Below are 15,874 nucleotides of genomic sequence, written 5' to 3'. Positions count from 1 at the left end.
GTCTGCTGTGTTAAGGAGCATATGAGTTTCTTCAGCCTAACAGCATTAAATATTAGATTGTGGCAGTGTTTTGTACTTCCACTGAGTGTTTTGGGCTAAACTTGAGCACTGGTTAGTACATCAGTCTCCTGCATTGCAGTCTGTGGTGTATCATGTTAAGACCAACTTCTGGCAGTTGTTGAGATGAGCATCAATCAAGCATGATCTGCACTTTGACTTAAGATAATTCATTGCAGAAAGCAATCTCACATAGAAGTGGGTCCAAAAAAAGCCCTCATGAGACGGATTGAGGATTTTGGTGCTCCTAGGCACAAGGTCTCCACCCCAAGGTTGGACAACAGGGAGCAGAAGGTTTAAGGCACCGATCCCTGGTTTTCTGTGACAGCTCAGGGGTAGGTTCTAGGGCAAAAATTACAAAATTCTGAAGTAAATTAGTTAGTATTTCCCTCTATTATAAAAATAAATTAGTTTTATAGTATATTAGTAGAATTAGCATAAATTATTTTTATTGGTGAGGAAAAGTGATCTTAAGTATCAGTACAGGGAGGAGACTGCAGGGATAAGAATAGAAGGCCAGTAATGGGGTGAGCAGAAAGGAGGAGAGTGTGAGAAGGAAACAGGTCTAGGGATGGGGAGGAGGGCAGATGGGGAAGTTTAGGAATCTGGGATGGGGAAGAGGAGGGAGAGAAAGGGAAGTTCTTGAATTGAGGAAGGGGAGGAGGGAGTAGGAAGGGTTGGAGAGTGGGTTCCAGGATCTGGGGAGAAGGGAAAAGTAGGAAGAAGGGAAGAGAGATCTCAGGATCTGGTGATAGAATCCAAGATCAAGGGTGGGAGGATGTGAATTTCAATGGATGGAGGAGGGAGGTGGCCCTATCAAGCTCTGGTCCTGCTCCTCCTTGTATCTCCTCTCTAATGTCCCACCCAGTATGATATACATACTTGGCACCAATCCCTTCTCTCTCTCACACACACACAAACACTGCCCCCTACGCTTGTTCCCCTCCCTCTCACTCACAGATATACACTCCACAGCCAATCTCCCTCTCATCCCCAGCCTCCAATGCTCTCTGCTCAGCCCCTCCTAATCTTCCTAAAATGATCCCTCTTTGTTATGTCTGCCGCAGGCTTGCTCCCCCTCCTCTCCTGTTCTGTGCCTGCTGTCTGGAGGGGAGGGACTGCATCAGGAAACAGCACAGCTGAAAGGCAGTAAATCTTCAGCCAACCTGCTGCCCCCCGCCCCCCGGGCACAGGCCTAGTGTACCTAGTGACAAATCCAGACCTGAACTCTCTGCCTCCACAAATGTCCAAATCCCATTGTCAGAGGATCGGGAGGATTCAGTTTCAGATCTTCTGAAATGTGATTTCCATTTCTGGGTCATCATTGCCTGATTTCACCACCTTTACTATCGTGGATGAGAGGGCATTGATATCTGTATTACTGAAAGGATTCGGAAGGTAAATGGCAGTGGGCTTGATGTGTTAGAAGTCATCAAATCATCTCTCAAACAGGCTGATACAGAACGGTGAGCTCGTGGAAAACGGGCGGCCAACCCCCATCCCCCCCCCCCCCCCCCCCCCCCGAAATTAATAGCATTCATCACATGCAAATGCATGTGATGAGCCTATTAGTTATTCTCCCGGAACACTGAAAGTAAAATGTGCGACCAAGCCCCACATTTTACTCTCAGAAACTAACACCTGGCCAAGGGCAGGCGTTAACTTGAAAGCATCGGGAGATGGAAGCGCTAGGGACGCACTAGTGTGCCTAGTGCCTCCTTAGTAGCGTGCAGCCTAACTTGAATACAAAATTGCGCGCCCAGGAGAGGTGCCTGGATGCGCGTCGGGAGAGCAGGAGCTCAGCTCGGAGCGCCATCTCTCCCACATGTTTTATTGCATTGGCCTGATTGTGTTTATTAAAGGTTTCCCTGTTAAAGGCTGCATTTTCTTCCCACTTCTTCTCTGGGCCTGGAAATTGAGTGAAACCGTTTTTTCTCGATTTGAGTATTTCACAATTTCAGCTTGGTTGGGAATCCATTCACTGCTGAGCCTGCCATGTCGGAGTTTTATCCTTCCTTTGAAACTCGAGCCATCCAGTTCAGAAGTGCCAAATCAGTGAGCCGTCGCTGAGCTGCTAGTAGTGTTGATTTCCTTTTTCCAAAAACGTTTTATTTCTGGAAGGAGTTCTGGAAATGCTCCAGTACGTTTCCCTTGCTGAGACACTGCACTTTGGAATCCAAAATAAGGTCACCATACCACACCACAAGTTCAGTGTTTTGAACAGCCTTTGTTGCAGTGCCTTGGCTCGTATTAAATTGGCAATCTTCACAGCTGCATTCGTGAAATGCTGAAAATTTGGCACACAAGGCCTGCAGATGAGTGCTGCAGTGATGAGAAAATCAGGGAAGTCTGCCTTTATTGCTAAGTGCAAAAATGATTTCCTCCTTTCCTAGAGTTGCAGTTGCACTACAGGTTGTTGTTGTTCACAAATCTGGGGACAGTGTTTCCAAATGGGCTTTTTTGCACATCCTTTGACAGGAATGAACTTCATTTGTTAGCCAGGGTATGTTGGGAATGATCTTAATCTCCTGTATTTTACTGCTAATGCCCTTCTTAGTCCTTGCATTGTGCCAAGGGGAGCTACCTCCTGGAGTTCATAGGGTGTAATCTGTATAGGCAACATATCAAAGTGCCTTGACCAGTGGCACCCAATATAATTGGGACTATTTCTCACCAGTCTCCTGTGAAGAATTCTTAAACACTCGATAAAGAACTTCACCACATGTTTTGTGAGTCACTGGTACTACTGCCAGCAATATCTTCTTTCACGCTGCAGTCTCACAAAACTAGCCGGACAAAAATGCACGACCGAGCTGTGCTGCAAACATCTGTTTTAGCGTGCGTGTGGCATCTTTGACATTCCTTCTCTTCACCGCGTTAATAGGTTGCAGAAAGCTGCACATCTTTAGGTGAGGGTATATTTTCCAAATTGTTCTTGAAGTCCTGAAACATTTCAGAAGTAAGCCTAGCATTCCTAATAACTTCACTGTCTTTAAATGGCTTCTTATTCTTTGCAAGTACATGTGTGTTCTCAAAGAATTCATTTATTGCTGCTTTTATGCAATTTCCAATAATTGTGAAGAAAACATCTTGAGTTTGAAAAGGGAAAGAAAAAAAAAAAGCAATTTACAATATACAATCAAAAGTAAGGAAATAAGAGAAATAATCCTTGTCTCCCACCAGTCCACAATACAGGATCCAGAAATTACAAGAGAGAAATGAACTACTCCATATTATAAAGAAATACACAGCAAATTATGAAGCAGAGTTAACAGCAGGCATAATATCTCAATAGGGCACTCAGCTATCTGGAGGAAGATCAGGTTGAACTGCACTGCTATTCTCAACACGCAACAACAGTTTATCACAAAGAAAAAAGGTTAGTTGAGATTAAACAATAAATACATAAGAACAGCCTTTATATTTAACACATTTGCTTGGAAATGTCAGTACAAAGAAGCACCAATTTGCAAGACCCTATGTCTCAATATCAAAAATTGTCTTCTTCTTTGTGTGGTCCTCAAGACATCTGGATATATTCTAACTTTTAAACAATAAAAAGTTTCAATGTGATGTTTGAAATATAGTCTAAGAACCCAATCGCGATCCATATCGACTGCAAAGGAGACAAGCATTGTAGCTGGTTGTACTAAATCACTGTCTGATGGCGCTAATATCTAGGATACATTAATCGGCGATAAGGAATCCATTCGCTGAGGTTGCTCCAGATTTTCATTTCTCCTAAAAGCAGGCATATAGTACACTTTAGAAATTGGTGGTACCGCCGTCTCGGGCACTTTCAATATTTCCATAAGGTATTTCTTTAACATTTCTTTCACAGAAATATGAGAAATTTTAGGAAAATTGGTAAATCGTAAATTCTTCCCATGAAGAGTATTCTCTAGGTTTTCAATCTTATTATGCAGCAGCTGGTTCTCCTTAATCAATAAAACCTATACAGGCTTATGGCCTGATATAGACGCTTGCTAAGATTATTGACCAGTCATAATAGGCTTCATCGTGAAAGCAAGGTTGCTAGATGATTTGCCTTATATTAAATCATCGGTCAAAGTCCAAAATAGTAGAAATTTTTTTGTAAAGAATTTTTTTGATTTGCAATACGTGCAATTCATGCAATAAATATGACTTATCTTGTGAACATCGCTGTGACTTATCTTATGAACATCGCTGATAATGTTAAGCGCTGAAGCCATAGGTTGTCAACACGCCCGACATGGGTCCATGTTTCGAACGTTACCGTTCTTTTTCAAGGGCTAAAAATCAGCGTTGTATTTGTAGTCTTTAAAGGTCTAAGGTATCAAAACATGGAACTGAACACGGAAACGCCATGTTTTGATACCTTAGACCTTTAAAGACTACAAATACAACGCTGATCTTTAGCCCTTGAAAACGAACGGTAGCATTCGAAACATGGACCCATGTCGGGGGTGTTGACATCCTATGGCTTCAGCGCTTAACATTATCAGCGATGTTCATAAGATAAGTCATATTTATTGCATGAATTGCATGTATTGCAAATCAAAAAAATTCTTTACAAAAAAATTTCTACTATTTTGGACTTTGACCGATGATTAAAAATAAGGCAAATCATCTAGCAACCTTGCTTTCACGATGAAGCCTATTATGACTGGTCAATAATCTTAGCAAACATCTATATCACAAATTTGATGTACTCCTGGCATTCCATCACGTTACATTTGAATTTTGCCACAGTACTTGAACTTAATATTGGGGATCATGTGTTTGACTGTTGGCAGGCTTATGGCCTGACATTTCTTGTTTAGCCATATCAATATCTTTAACAAGAGTTACATTAGATTCCTCCAATAACAAGACTCTAGATTCAATATTATTAATTTTATCAATAATAGGGTTGAGTTGGATAGATATAAAAGACCCCCAAGTTTGAAATTGTATCTCATATGGTGTTAAGAGTAATAAGCTTAGGTCTTACCGGAGTAGACACAAAGATTTTGCAGAATGGATGAGGAGTCTAGAAGCAGTTACAGCCTAGTCCAAATTCTTTTTAGGTGAGTCGGCTTCACCCCAAAAGGGGCCCAATCCAGCCTCTCCTCCGGTAACTTCGGGCAGGCCCGTCCCCGCTCGGTAAAACAGGTTCTCGGCACTTCTGACTGACGGCCCTTCTGATGTAACCTCCCAATCCCTGGAGGCTGTTGGATTAGCCAGTGGAGCCCTGGAGATCAGGGACAAATATACCGATAAGTCTGGTGTGGAGGCCAGTAAGTCCACTCTGACCCCCTCCATCACCAACTCTCCCGATCTAATCCTGCAGAGAACGTGGGCGTCCATTGGTCCCATAGCGGTAAGGTCAGGAGGGTCCGCGGGGAAGATCTTCTCCCTAGCCCTCCACTTACGAGTGGTATGAGGCATTTCTTAAAGTAGTAAGAATAACAAATGGAGAGATAGGACACCGATGCCATATCTGACTTCAAGCTGTGGCCATCTTGGATCCCACATTTATTGCTGCTTTTGATTTACTAATGTCTCAAAAACTGATTGTTGAGCGGTCAGTATGGACATCAATTCTTTCATTTTTGCTTTTCTCAAGTGACTTTTAGGAGGGTGCTTACTGGCATATTTCAGACGATGTGTGGTAAAATTGCTGTTTATCACCTGACACTCCTGTCACAAAGTAAGAAACTCCTCACTTTTCCTTAATGCTGTATGAATGCTTTCTTGATTTCTTTTGTGGAGGCTTGGTCTTGCATTCAGCTGTAAGTAAAATGTTTTTAATGGCTGAAAAGCACAACCCCCCAGAATGCACCCATAGAGTGATAGGTTTGAGATAGGAAAATGTACAATGACCTTTGAACTTCAATTCAATGTAGGCATTTGATTTCAGAAATTTCCTGTTAGTCATACTGCTGGCAGTGAGGAATGCAGCTCACAAAGGAACAGTATACATGCTCCCGTGTTAGCTGCATTCCTCAACAGAGAGATGGATAAAAATGGAGATCCAGATTTTTAAATGTATTTACCAGGGCATCGGGCAACATGTTAGGCATCTCTGTCCCAAAGTAAGAAATGAAATTGTCTTAAGAGTGCTTAAACAGTTGTAGTGTGGACAGCGCCATACTGGTTGGATGTTTCCTATACAACGTTCTTTATCAGTGATTGACAGAAATGGTAAGTGAACAATAAGCAGTCAATCCCTAAAGACTAAACTTCAGAAAATGATTCAGAAATGGTGAATTTCAAGTATCGCAAGCTTTGTTGTTTGTCTTCATGTATTGTACACAAAAAAAAAAAGTTTCAGAATTTCTCAGAATGAAAGATCAAACACCATTGCTTTTGAACGCGACCCATGCTAGACTTATTGCATCCATAGCTTTTCATTTCTGGGGTGTGCATTTGAAAGCTGTTTAAAAGTGAAGAAAAAAAAAAGTTCTACTTTACAATGCCTCCTTTCCAACTCCGCCAACAGGTTTCTCTGATTTGCGAACAGGCCTTCCAGTGTACCAGTGGTCGGTCTGGATGCGAATAGTATCGCAAAGCACCACGTGCCTTGGTGACTGCACGCACTACTAACAGAAGTTGGTTTTCACTTGCCTCTGGGCTTTTGTTCAGTCAGGCAGAATATTAACTCCAATATGTGTCCCTTTTAAAATGTAATCTGCCTGTGCAGAAATCATAATACAAAGTGTTGTACCAAAGATGCAATAGGCACTCTACCCTTAAGGAGGAGGAGGTGTAATCTGCATTGAACATTTGTAAAAAAAAAAAAAAAAAGCTTTACGACGAGGCGTGCAGAGATTGTGCAGAGGCTCGCACGCACTGTCGATTCCACGAGAGATGTTACTCGACCTTCCTTTTGTTTTCCCATTTGAAGGGCATTTCCTGAGTCGCAATAGCAAGTTGAACTCGAAGCTTCATGTTTTTCCTCTCTGGGAGAGGATAAGGTCTAAATTATTGGCTCTAATTTAGTAGCCTTGTGCAGGAATTGCTCTGTGTGCAGTTATTAAAGTATATTTGGGTAGGTCTCTGATTTTTATGATATTTCATGGTTTTCAAATCTGAATTGGGTTATGCTAAGTGGTGCATTGCACCGTTATGTTTCCTTGTGTTTGCTGTAGGTGCAACTTTAAACAGATCTTGAATACAGCCAGCGCTTGTTAGTTTGAGTATTTGGTCTGTAAGAGAAACTCTCCTGCTTTTTGTCTCTAGATTGCTCCTCCTGTTATGTGGTTCTAATTTAAAATCTTATTTCAGTTGACGACGATGAAATTGTTCCATGAAGCTCCAGTTTCCACAGAAGGAACTTGAACTGGCGACATTGTTACTGGTTTGTTTTACTTCATTGCTTTCTTTCACCAGAACTATTTCCCAGGTTAATGGTTCATCTTTTAATACTGTTGAAGGCCAAATAAACTAGACTGAGCTCCAAGCATATTAAAAGGATTAGTATACCCAACCCCTTACTGTTAATTAGTGGCCTGAGGAAATCCAGGCACAGATTTTGCAGGTACATTTCGAGAATTAATAGTGATGATAAAGAGATGCTTCATTGAAGCAGCTTTGGTAAGCCGTGTTATTAGGAGGAGTTATTCCGAGCTGCAGCATTTTGTGTTCTTGCGTCTGGACTTCAGATAATACATCCCAGTGTCCGTACAGTGTATGAGAACTGGCAGGGCTTCTCCGAGTCACAAATCTAGTGATTTCATTCCCTGGGAGTTGCAAATCAGGGAACGCATCAAGTAACGTCAAAACCGCCTCTCTCCCCCAAAAATAAAACGAAGGGCTTCGAGCATAGTTTCCAAGGAAACGCGGAGAAGATTGCGTTTTGGCAATACTGTATTCAGAAGATTTTGCATGAGGATTATTATTGTACATAGCACAACTTTTGAAGTCTACAGATATAAATTGGTCACTTTGTTTTTCAAAGTTCACAGTATGGCTTTAGGTGGGGACAGGCTGGCATTCTCTAAATACATTCGTTTTTTCCTTCATCAGGTTGACATCCTGTTTTGGTTTCTCTGTCAAAGAGCTTAGGGCACTGCTGTACGTTTTTAACACACCCACATTGATCGTGTTGTCCGGATGCTAGCACGCAGCGTGAACACCGTGGCCCTTGATTCCTCTTTGCATAGAGTCATGGTTAAAGCTTTGAAGTGTAGCGAGGCAAACGACTGAAACAAAGGCCAATCTGAAACTGAACCTCTCCTGTAAAAATTCTAACTACAAAGTGCGTGCCCCGTGCCGGATTAGATAAACTCTTTTGAGATGACTACCAGTCGAGCGAACGCTGAGAGCCCGCATCGCTATCCTTGGCTCTTTCTTGGGGGTTGCCAGCTACCAGGCGTGACTGGCATACACCCACAGCAGAAGCAGTCAGTTTCCATAGGGATGGAACCGTTACAGGCAAGAAGGAAACCTGCCAAGAATGGAATAATGGCTCGGAGAGCTCTGCACAGCGTTGGCTGCAACTGCTAGAGCGGCTGACGTGACGCACAGCTCCTAAGTATTAAGGGGTTCATTTCCAAAGCAACTTGCCTGCCTAAAACCCTGTTTTATGTATGCATGTGGCATTTTGGAAATCAACACGGGGGGTGGGGATTGCATGTAAATGTCCGCGTGGAACACAGTTTTGTGTGTGAGGCATTGAGGTGGGTAATGCACGTCTGTGCACACTTGGATTTTTGAAGGTATGCATGTAAATCTGCACTCGCAACTTTACACACGCTCCCGAGCAGGTATAACATGCACGTCTGGCCACGCGTGTAGCGGGACAACCCATGAATTTTCAAAGCAGGCTTATGCGCGTAAGTCCGCTTTTAAAATTTGGGTATAGGGCTGCTGAAAAATGGCCTTTGAGGAGTCAGCTCTAGGAAAAGAGAATTCATGTCTTCCTATGTTGGGTCTTGTTTCTTTCTGGGTTAAAAGAGAATTTCTAGGAAAATGAGAAGTGTAACGTTGCATGTTGCGAAATTTACACCCCCATATTTCTTTATTTCTGCTGCATTCTTAAGTCTTTAAATCTAATCATAGACTGAGCCAGGCCCACGTGATCTCAGACTGTAAAATCCCCTTTATCCCTTAAGCAGATGCAATCAGATTATGTTGTTAATTTTATTTCCCTGGATATGTAATCTGTTGTACACCTGATGTTTAACTGAAATGTTTTGAAAAAAACAGAAACCTTTTAAACTGTCTGGAAGATAATTGAAGCCTTTTAGCGTTTGCCTGCAAGTTAGCACAAGGGCCGGCTTAATTCCAGAGCAGGGACGTTCAGGGTGTGGCTGTCAAAGGGATAATGCAGGCTGCTTTCCACAATGGATCCTACTGAAAGACGCAGCCTGGAGAATCCCTCTCTGAAAGACCTGCAGGTAGTGTGTCATAGCTCACAGGTAAGAGCTTGTAATGATTTCCAGTGCTCGCTGGGCTGAGGTTTGAAAACCAAATTCTTGGTGATGAAATAATTTGGATTAGTTACAAGGTACGGTCCCACAAGGCTTTGGCCAAGTGATCATAAACTCGTTTGTCAAAAATTTGACATAACTAAGGAAATATTTGATTATTCTTAAACATAGAAATGACGGCAGAAGAAGACCAAATGGTCCATCCAGTCTGCCCAGCAAGCTTTCACACTTTTATTTTCATACTTTTCTGTTACTCTTGTCCCTTTAAATAACTTTTTTGGTTCTATTTCCCTTCCACCCCCACCATCATAGATAGTGCTGGAGCTGCATCTAAGTGAAGTATCTAGCTAATTGGTTTGGGGTAGTAACTGCCATAATAAGCAAGCTACTCCCATGCTTGTTTACCCAGCCTGTGCAACTTAGTCCTTGTTGGTTGTTTGAATACAAATCCTCTTTTCTTCATTCCCCCTGCCGTTGAAGCAATGAGCTGTGCTGGATATGTATTCTAAGTGAAGTATCAGGCTTGATTCGGGATAGTAACCGTGATAACAAGCAAGATACACCCATGCTTATTTGTTTTACCCAGACTATGTAATTCAGACCTTGTTGGTAGTTGTCTGTATATAAATCATCTTTTCTTCATTCCCCCTGCCATTGAAGCAGAGAGCTATGCTGGATATGTATTGAAAGTGAAGTATCAGGCATTTTTGGTTTGGGGTAGTAACCGTCGTAACAAGCAAGCTACTCCCCTGCTTTTATGTGGATGCAAATCCTTTTTTCCACATTTCCTGTTGCCGTTGAAGCATAGAGCAATGTTGGAGTCGCATTAACCGTGTGTATGTTTATTGAATAAGGATATTAATCTCCAGGTAGTAGCCATAATTCCCGCAAGCTACCCCCATGCCTCTTCTCTTCATTCACATCCTTTAGACTTTATGGATCCACAGTATTTATCCCACGCCCCTTTGAAGTCCTTCACAGTTTTGGTCTTCACCACTTCCTCCAGAAGGGCGTTCCAGGCATCCACCACCCTCTCCGATCTTAGTGTTGGCCTGTGTGTTTTTAGGTTAATTTAGAACATTATGAAGCCATAGTACTAAGGGCACAATATGTGCATTAACAGAATAAGGAAAATGTAAATTATACCCACAAAAAAAAAAGTCCTAACAATTTGAAGTAAGTTTCTTTGAATCTAAATTCACAAAACCATGCCTCGATGGTGTCTTTGTGAGTTAGACAAACCGCTGTATCACTTAGGGCCAACCAATCTTAATAGGTAGGCATATGCCCAAAGTTTTAATTATATGATGGCGTTTTGAAATTTTTTCATTTTCTAATACCGTGCCATCCCAAGACCTTCACCACAAGTCTGAGAAAAACCTTAATGAAACCAGTACTCATCCAGAAAGCTTGTAGACCTCTCCAAATGTTCAAAAAACAAAGATTTTACAATTATATTTTTAAATTTAACTAATTAGCACAAAGACAGTGAGCGTGGAATACGCACAAGACTTGGCAGCTGACAAAATCTGTCAAAAAGGCTTTCATGTGCTGCCAGCTTTTGCGATTTTGTCAGTTTCTATAGGAAGAAGTTATAGATTGCTAAATGTAAAGTGAGATTATCCGTGGCTTTCCTTCTCGAGGATGCTGCTTTGAGCCTCTGGGAAAGGCAGAGTATAAGTCTTGTAAATCAATAAGACGTCTACCTGTGCAGGTGTGTGGTACAGAAGCTTGGTGCTCCCCCCCCAAACTGCCGTTCTCGTTCCTTTGCGGGCCTGCTTTTGGGTGATGCTCTCAGATTTATAATTTATGCTGCTTACAAGTATCTCCTCTCATGTTTGGATATTTGGCCTTCTACGTGTTTCACAGAAATTGGAACGTGTTATGAGGGTGCCAGTATTTCAGATTCTAGACAGGGGAACGCGATCTAGCATGTCAACCTTTGCTTTAATCATTTATAGTGGACTTGTTTCTAATTCTGAAATGCTTTAACTGTCGCGTTGCTGCTACACAATACAAGGTGAGTGAAATGTGGCAGTAGATGTCCTCAGTGGTAGGCACAGAGTGCATATATCATTGGAGGGGCTTTGCAAACCTCTTCACCTTGTGTCTGTTAAGATCCCGCACCCCAGTTCCACTTTCGGGACTGGAGGATCCTTGTTTATTTGTTGCTAAAAAAAAAAAAAAAAATGCAGGCAAGAGTGTAGTTTGTTGTACCGAGAGATGCCTACTGGGACCTCACCAGCCATCATTTGTTATGCACTGAGATTACGCTCGTGTAAAAGAGGAGTAAGGCATTTATAAAGTTCCCACATTATGTGGTCAGCTTAAGGCACGTTTCATGGCAGTGAGCCCCCCTGTTCCTTGAAAAAAAGGGAGACCTTTGGAAATGCAGCGTTCATTTTTGTATTTATTTTTTATTGTTTGCGCTCCCACTGGGGCCGGAGTACTTGCGTTCTGTGGGGTAGGATCTGACCTGAGAGTCATCCCCAGGGTATTGGAAACATTTTCTACAGAGCTCGTTTATCTTCGGGGTGGGTGGGGGTGGCTTGGTGGTTTCCTTTTGCTCCTTTTGAGCTTCAGTCGGACCTGGTGCTGGGATCTAGCACCATGAAGCTTTGTTAAGTTTTCCCTGTATTACATCTGCTCCCATCTCACCAAGCCCAGTCATTGCCGTGGCAGTCCTCGGCCGGAGGCTACGCAAACGAGCGCCCTCTAGTGCGATCGTAGGATGTCACCATTGCATGACAACTGGATCTCTCTCCGCAGCCTGGGGAGCAGGCCTAACCCAGCCCAGGCTCTCTGCGGTAATGGTGCCTGGCGCTGGCTCCCATCCCGCAGGATTTTTATAGAAAATTAGCCCACAGTTTTGTAGGGACGTGCCTCTCAAATGGGTTGGAGGGGGGCCTGCAGGATAAATTGGGGCATGCATGAGATGTTTGGTTTAACATAACTTTAATTGCGGTAGGTTATGCTGCAATTTTATAACAGTTAATATTTTTAGCCTCCCCTCGGAGCTGATAAAATTAAGTTGAAGTCTTAAAACATTTGAGAGAGCTGCTGCAGGGTCAGACCTCAGCTCCTGTCCTACAGTGCTGTTAGTGGGATCTCTTACTAATAAGATCTAGCAGTGAACCTTCGGTTTCTTGTAAGGGAAAAGGAGAGAGTTCATTGATAGCAAATGTACACACTTTCATCAAATCAGATCCTGTTGTACAGAAATGAGGCAAGATCAACAATGTCTTATTTTCCAAGTGCTGGAGTTAGGTCTGTTGGTCAGCACCTAAAAGTTCTTGTCTAGCCATTTCCAAACAGAAGTCTCCTTTAAATACCAAGAAATAACTAAGGTTTGCTCTGTTGTGCAGGTCTTGGCACTACTGCTTGGCCTAGACTATTGTAATTCTTTATATGTTGTCCTGCTAGCCAGGGCTCTGCGTGCGCTACAGGTGTTACAGAATTCAGCGACTGTCTCATATCTGATCTTTGCAGACGGGATCATGTTATTTCCCACGTAATGGAGTTAGATTGGTTCCCAATTAGCTGGCAAATCCAATGTAAGTTTACGTTACTGGTTCACAAATTGCTTGTCCGTCATTCACTGCCATGGGCAAATTCTGTGGTTATGGCTGTATCAACCGGACCAAGTTTTGAGATCCTCACAGAGGAGCTTTTTGGATGTTTCCTCTGTCTGCTGTGTAAGACTTGCCGAGGTCCCGGAGGGGACGTTTGCTGTTGTGCAACTCCTTGCCTATATTTTCCATGGCTGCCTATTTTGCACAAAAAAACTTTGGAAAGATGTTAAAAAAAAAAAATGTTTTTAGGTTGGCTTTTGGCACTTGATTATGTATTAAAGAGAGTCTCAGCAGCTGAGTTGGCGTTTTTCTGGCATGGTTTGTGTTGTTTTGTAGGGTATTTTTTGTTTTCCATGTCTTGCTTGTATTTTATTGATTGTGAATGTTTTTATTTTGTAAGCCGCTTAGGGCTGTGCATGGGCCGCATATACAGTAAGCTTTTCTCCTAGATGTAAATGCAGTGCTGATCTGTTAGTTGTGATAAGGCCTTAACCAACCGGCGTTTTGCTTTAATTATTAAATAGCTGGGTAGGCCCCCTTTTCTAGTTTTTGCTATTAGGGCCTTATGTTTTCCTTGTAGCAATTTCTTGTGCTGGAAGAGTTAATGAACTGTGGGGGCATTGTTTTCTCTCCCTCTCTATGCATTCATCTTTTTTGGGAAAAGGTTATACTGGGAACTCTTTTTTTATAAGCTTTATCCCTAAATTGAAATCAGTTTTTTAATCTTGAGCCTGAAGAGAAAACCAATAAACAGCTTGCAGGTGATGCCTTTTTATTGAACTAATGAGTAACAGTTCACTGGTGCCTAACTTTGGTGAGCGCTGCTCCCTTCATCAGGTGAACCAGGAAATTGTTCTTCCTAATGTGTGCCCGAACCCGAGGAATCAGGAGGAATGAGGGCCTAGTCCGTGGACGTCAAGACAGCCTCACAATCGTCTGGAGACCACAAAACCCTTTGATCAATCAGAGCAGCTCATCACTTTATTAGAGTCAATCAAAATAGGGCTTCTAACCTGAAAGCTGTCCGTATCAAGATGGTGTTGGACATTTACTGCAGAAGCCTAAAAGGCTGCGAGAGAGAAGTGCCGGAACAGGACAGCTGCACCTCCTTTTCAGAAAAGGCAGCAGCATTGGTGGAACTGTTGCTCCACGTCCGTTCACAAAACGCTACAGGATTGACAAGCTGGCACTGGTTGATACAGAGTTCGATGGAAGTGTTTTTCAGATGGCTGCAGTTACCACCTTGTACTTCACCCTGCTGCTTTGTCATTGCTTCCCCGGGCAATGGCCATGCCTGGGAACTCTCCGGACTTGGCCAGAGACTCCGGAATTCTGAATTAATTGCTGGGTCTCCGGGCCAACACCCGCAAACTCCGGGTGCCCTGGGGTTACCAACTGTATGAATTTTCTCTGGACAGTATGGATATTTAAGGACTTGTCTGGAAGCCAGAAGGAGGGCTAAAATGTCCGGATTTTTGCTGTAGTCCACCCAGCCTGAAAACCTCCTCCCGAGCAGTGCCTTCCACTAAGTTAACACCATCCCTACTGCGAAGGTTGACGCGGCGCCTCTTCTGTCACTCTGGTGGTGCAGGTCAAATGTCAGCTGTTCAAAACTGGAGGGGCCTCTGTAGCCTGCGCAGTTCAAACAGCTGATGTTTGACCTGTGCCACGCCGAACTTCGCAGTAGGGATGGTATTCACAGCCCAGACAGAAACGAAGAAGTACCTCAGGAGCAGCAGGCTGGCAGGTGCCCAAGCCCTGCAAACTGAAAAAGATGCGCCCTGGGAGCAGCAAACTGGCAGGGAGGCCAAGCCCTGCCAGCCAAAGAAGATGTGCCCCAGGAGCAGCAGGCCGGCAGGGAGCTCGAGCTCTGCTGGCAGAAGACAATACATCTTGTAAGTAGAGAGCCAGCAGGATATCCAAACTCTGTCGGGCAAATGTATGAGCAGAGAAGGGGGTGGGTCTTCAGCATCATCTTCTCGTCCATGGCAGAGGAGCCCTAGAGTTTGAGAGAGCTTGTTGAGTGGGGTGAGGGGAGAGCAGCCTGTGTGTGTGTGTGTGTGTGATGGGAGAGAGTCAGTGAGTGTGCAAGAGTTATGTGTATGAGGGAGAGAGAGTGTGAGTGTGTGAAAGTCTGTGGGGGGTGTATATGTGAGGGAGAGTCAGTGAGTGTGTATGTGGGGAGAGATTGTATGTGGGAGTGGGGGAGACAGCTAGTGAGTGTGAAAGAGCCGGTGTGTGTACGTGGGGTGGGGTAGGGGCAGAGAGCTTGTGTGTGTGTTTATGTATGTGAGGGAGAGAGAGTCTAAGTGTGTGACAGTCTGCAGGTATATTTATATGTGAGGGAGATATCCAAATCCACAAAACGGAGCAAGGATAGCACTCCAAATATAATATTGTCGAACCCCAAAGAAGTGCAATACATTTATAGGTCCAAATACTTGATTTCAAATTAAACAAGATTTATTTTAAGTAATCTCAATGCGGCAACTCCATTGCTCACAAGTCAAGCTGAATACATTCTTTATCAGGGTCCCCTGACACGGATCCCGTGTTTCGCCCAAAGGCTGCGTCGGGAGGGTCAAGGCAATTCTTACAGCTGAGACAGCTCTCCTTGCTGTGTCAGCTGTAAGAATTCCTTTGACGTTTAAAGTTTCTTAAAATTGCCTTGTCCCTCCCGACGCAGCCTTAGAGCGAAACATGGGGTCCGTGTCGGGGGACCCTGAAAAAGAATGTATTCAGCTTGACTTGTGAGCAATGGAGTTGCCGCATTGAGATTACTTAAAATAAATCTTGTTTAATTTGAAATCAAGTATTTGGACCTATACATTTATTGCACTCCTTTGG

General features: G+C 43.3%; 1 protein-coding gene across 7 annotated transcripts in view; it reads left to right on the top strand.

Annotated features, from left to right (window-relative positions):
* Positions 1–15,874, top strand: part of CAMSAP2 (calmodulin regulated spectrin associated protein family member 2) — a 217,347-nt gene that overhangs the window by 68,247 nt on the left and 133,226 nt on the right. The window lies entirely within an intron of this gene.

Source organism: Rhinatrema bivittatum, chromosome 10, assembly GCF_901001135.1.
Source record: "Rhinatrema bivittatum chromosome 10, aRhiBiv1.1, whole genome shotgun sequence".
NCBI classification, from domain to species: domain Eukaryota; kingdom Metazoa; phylum Chordata; class Amphibia; order Gymnophiona; family Rhinatrematidae; genus Rhinatrema; species Rhinatrema bivittatum.
The sequence above is the reverse complement of the archived record's forward strand: the minus strand, read 5'-3'. Positions and strand labels throughout refer to the sequence as shown.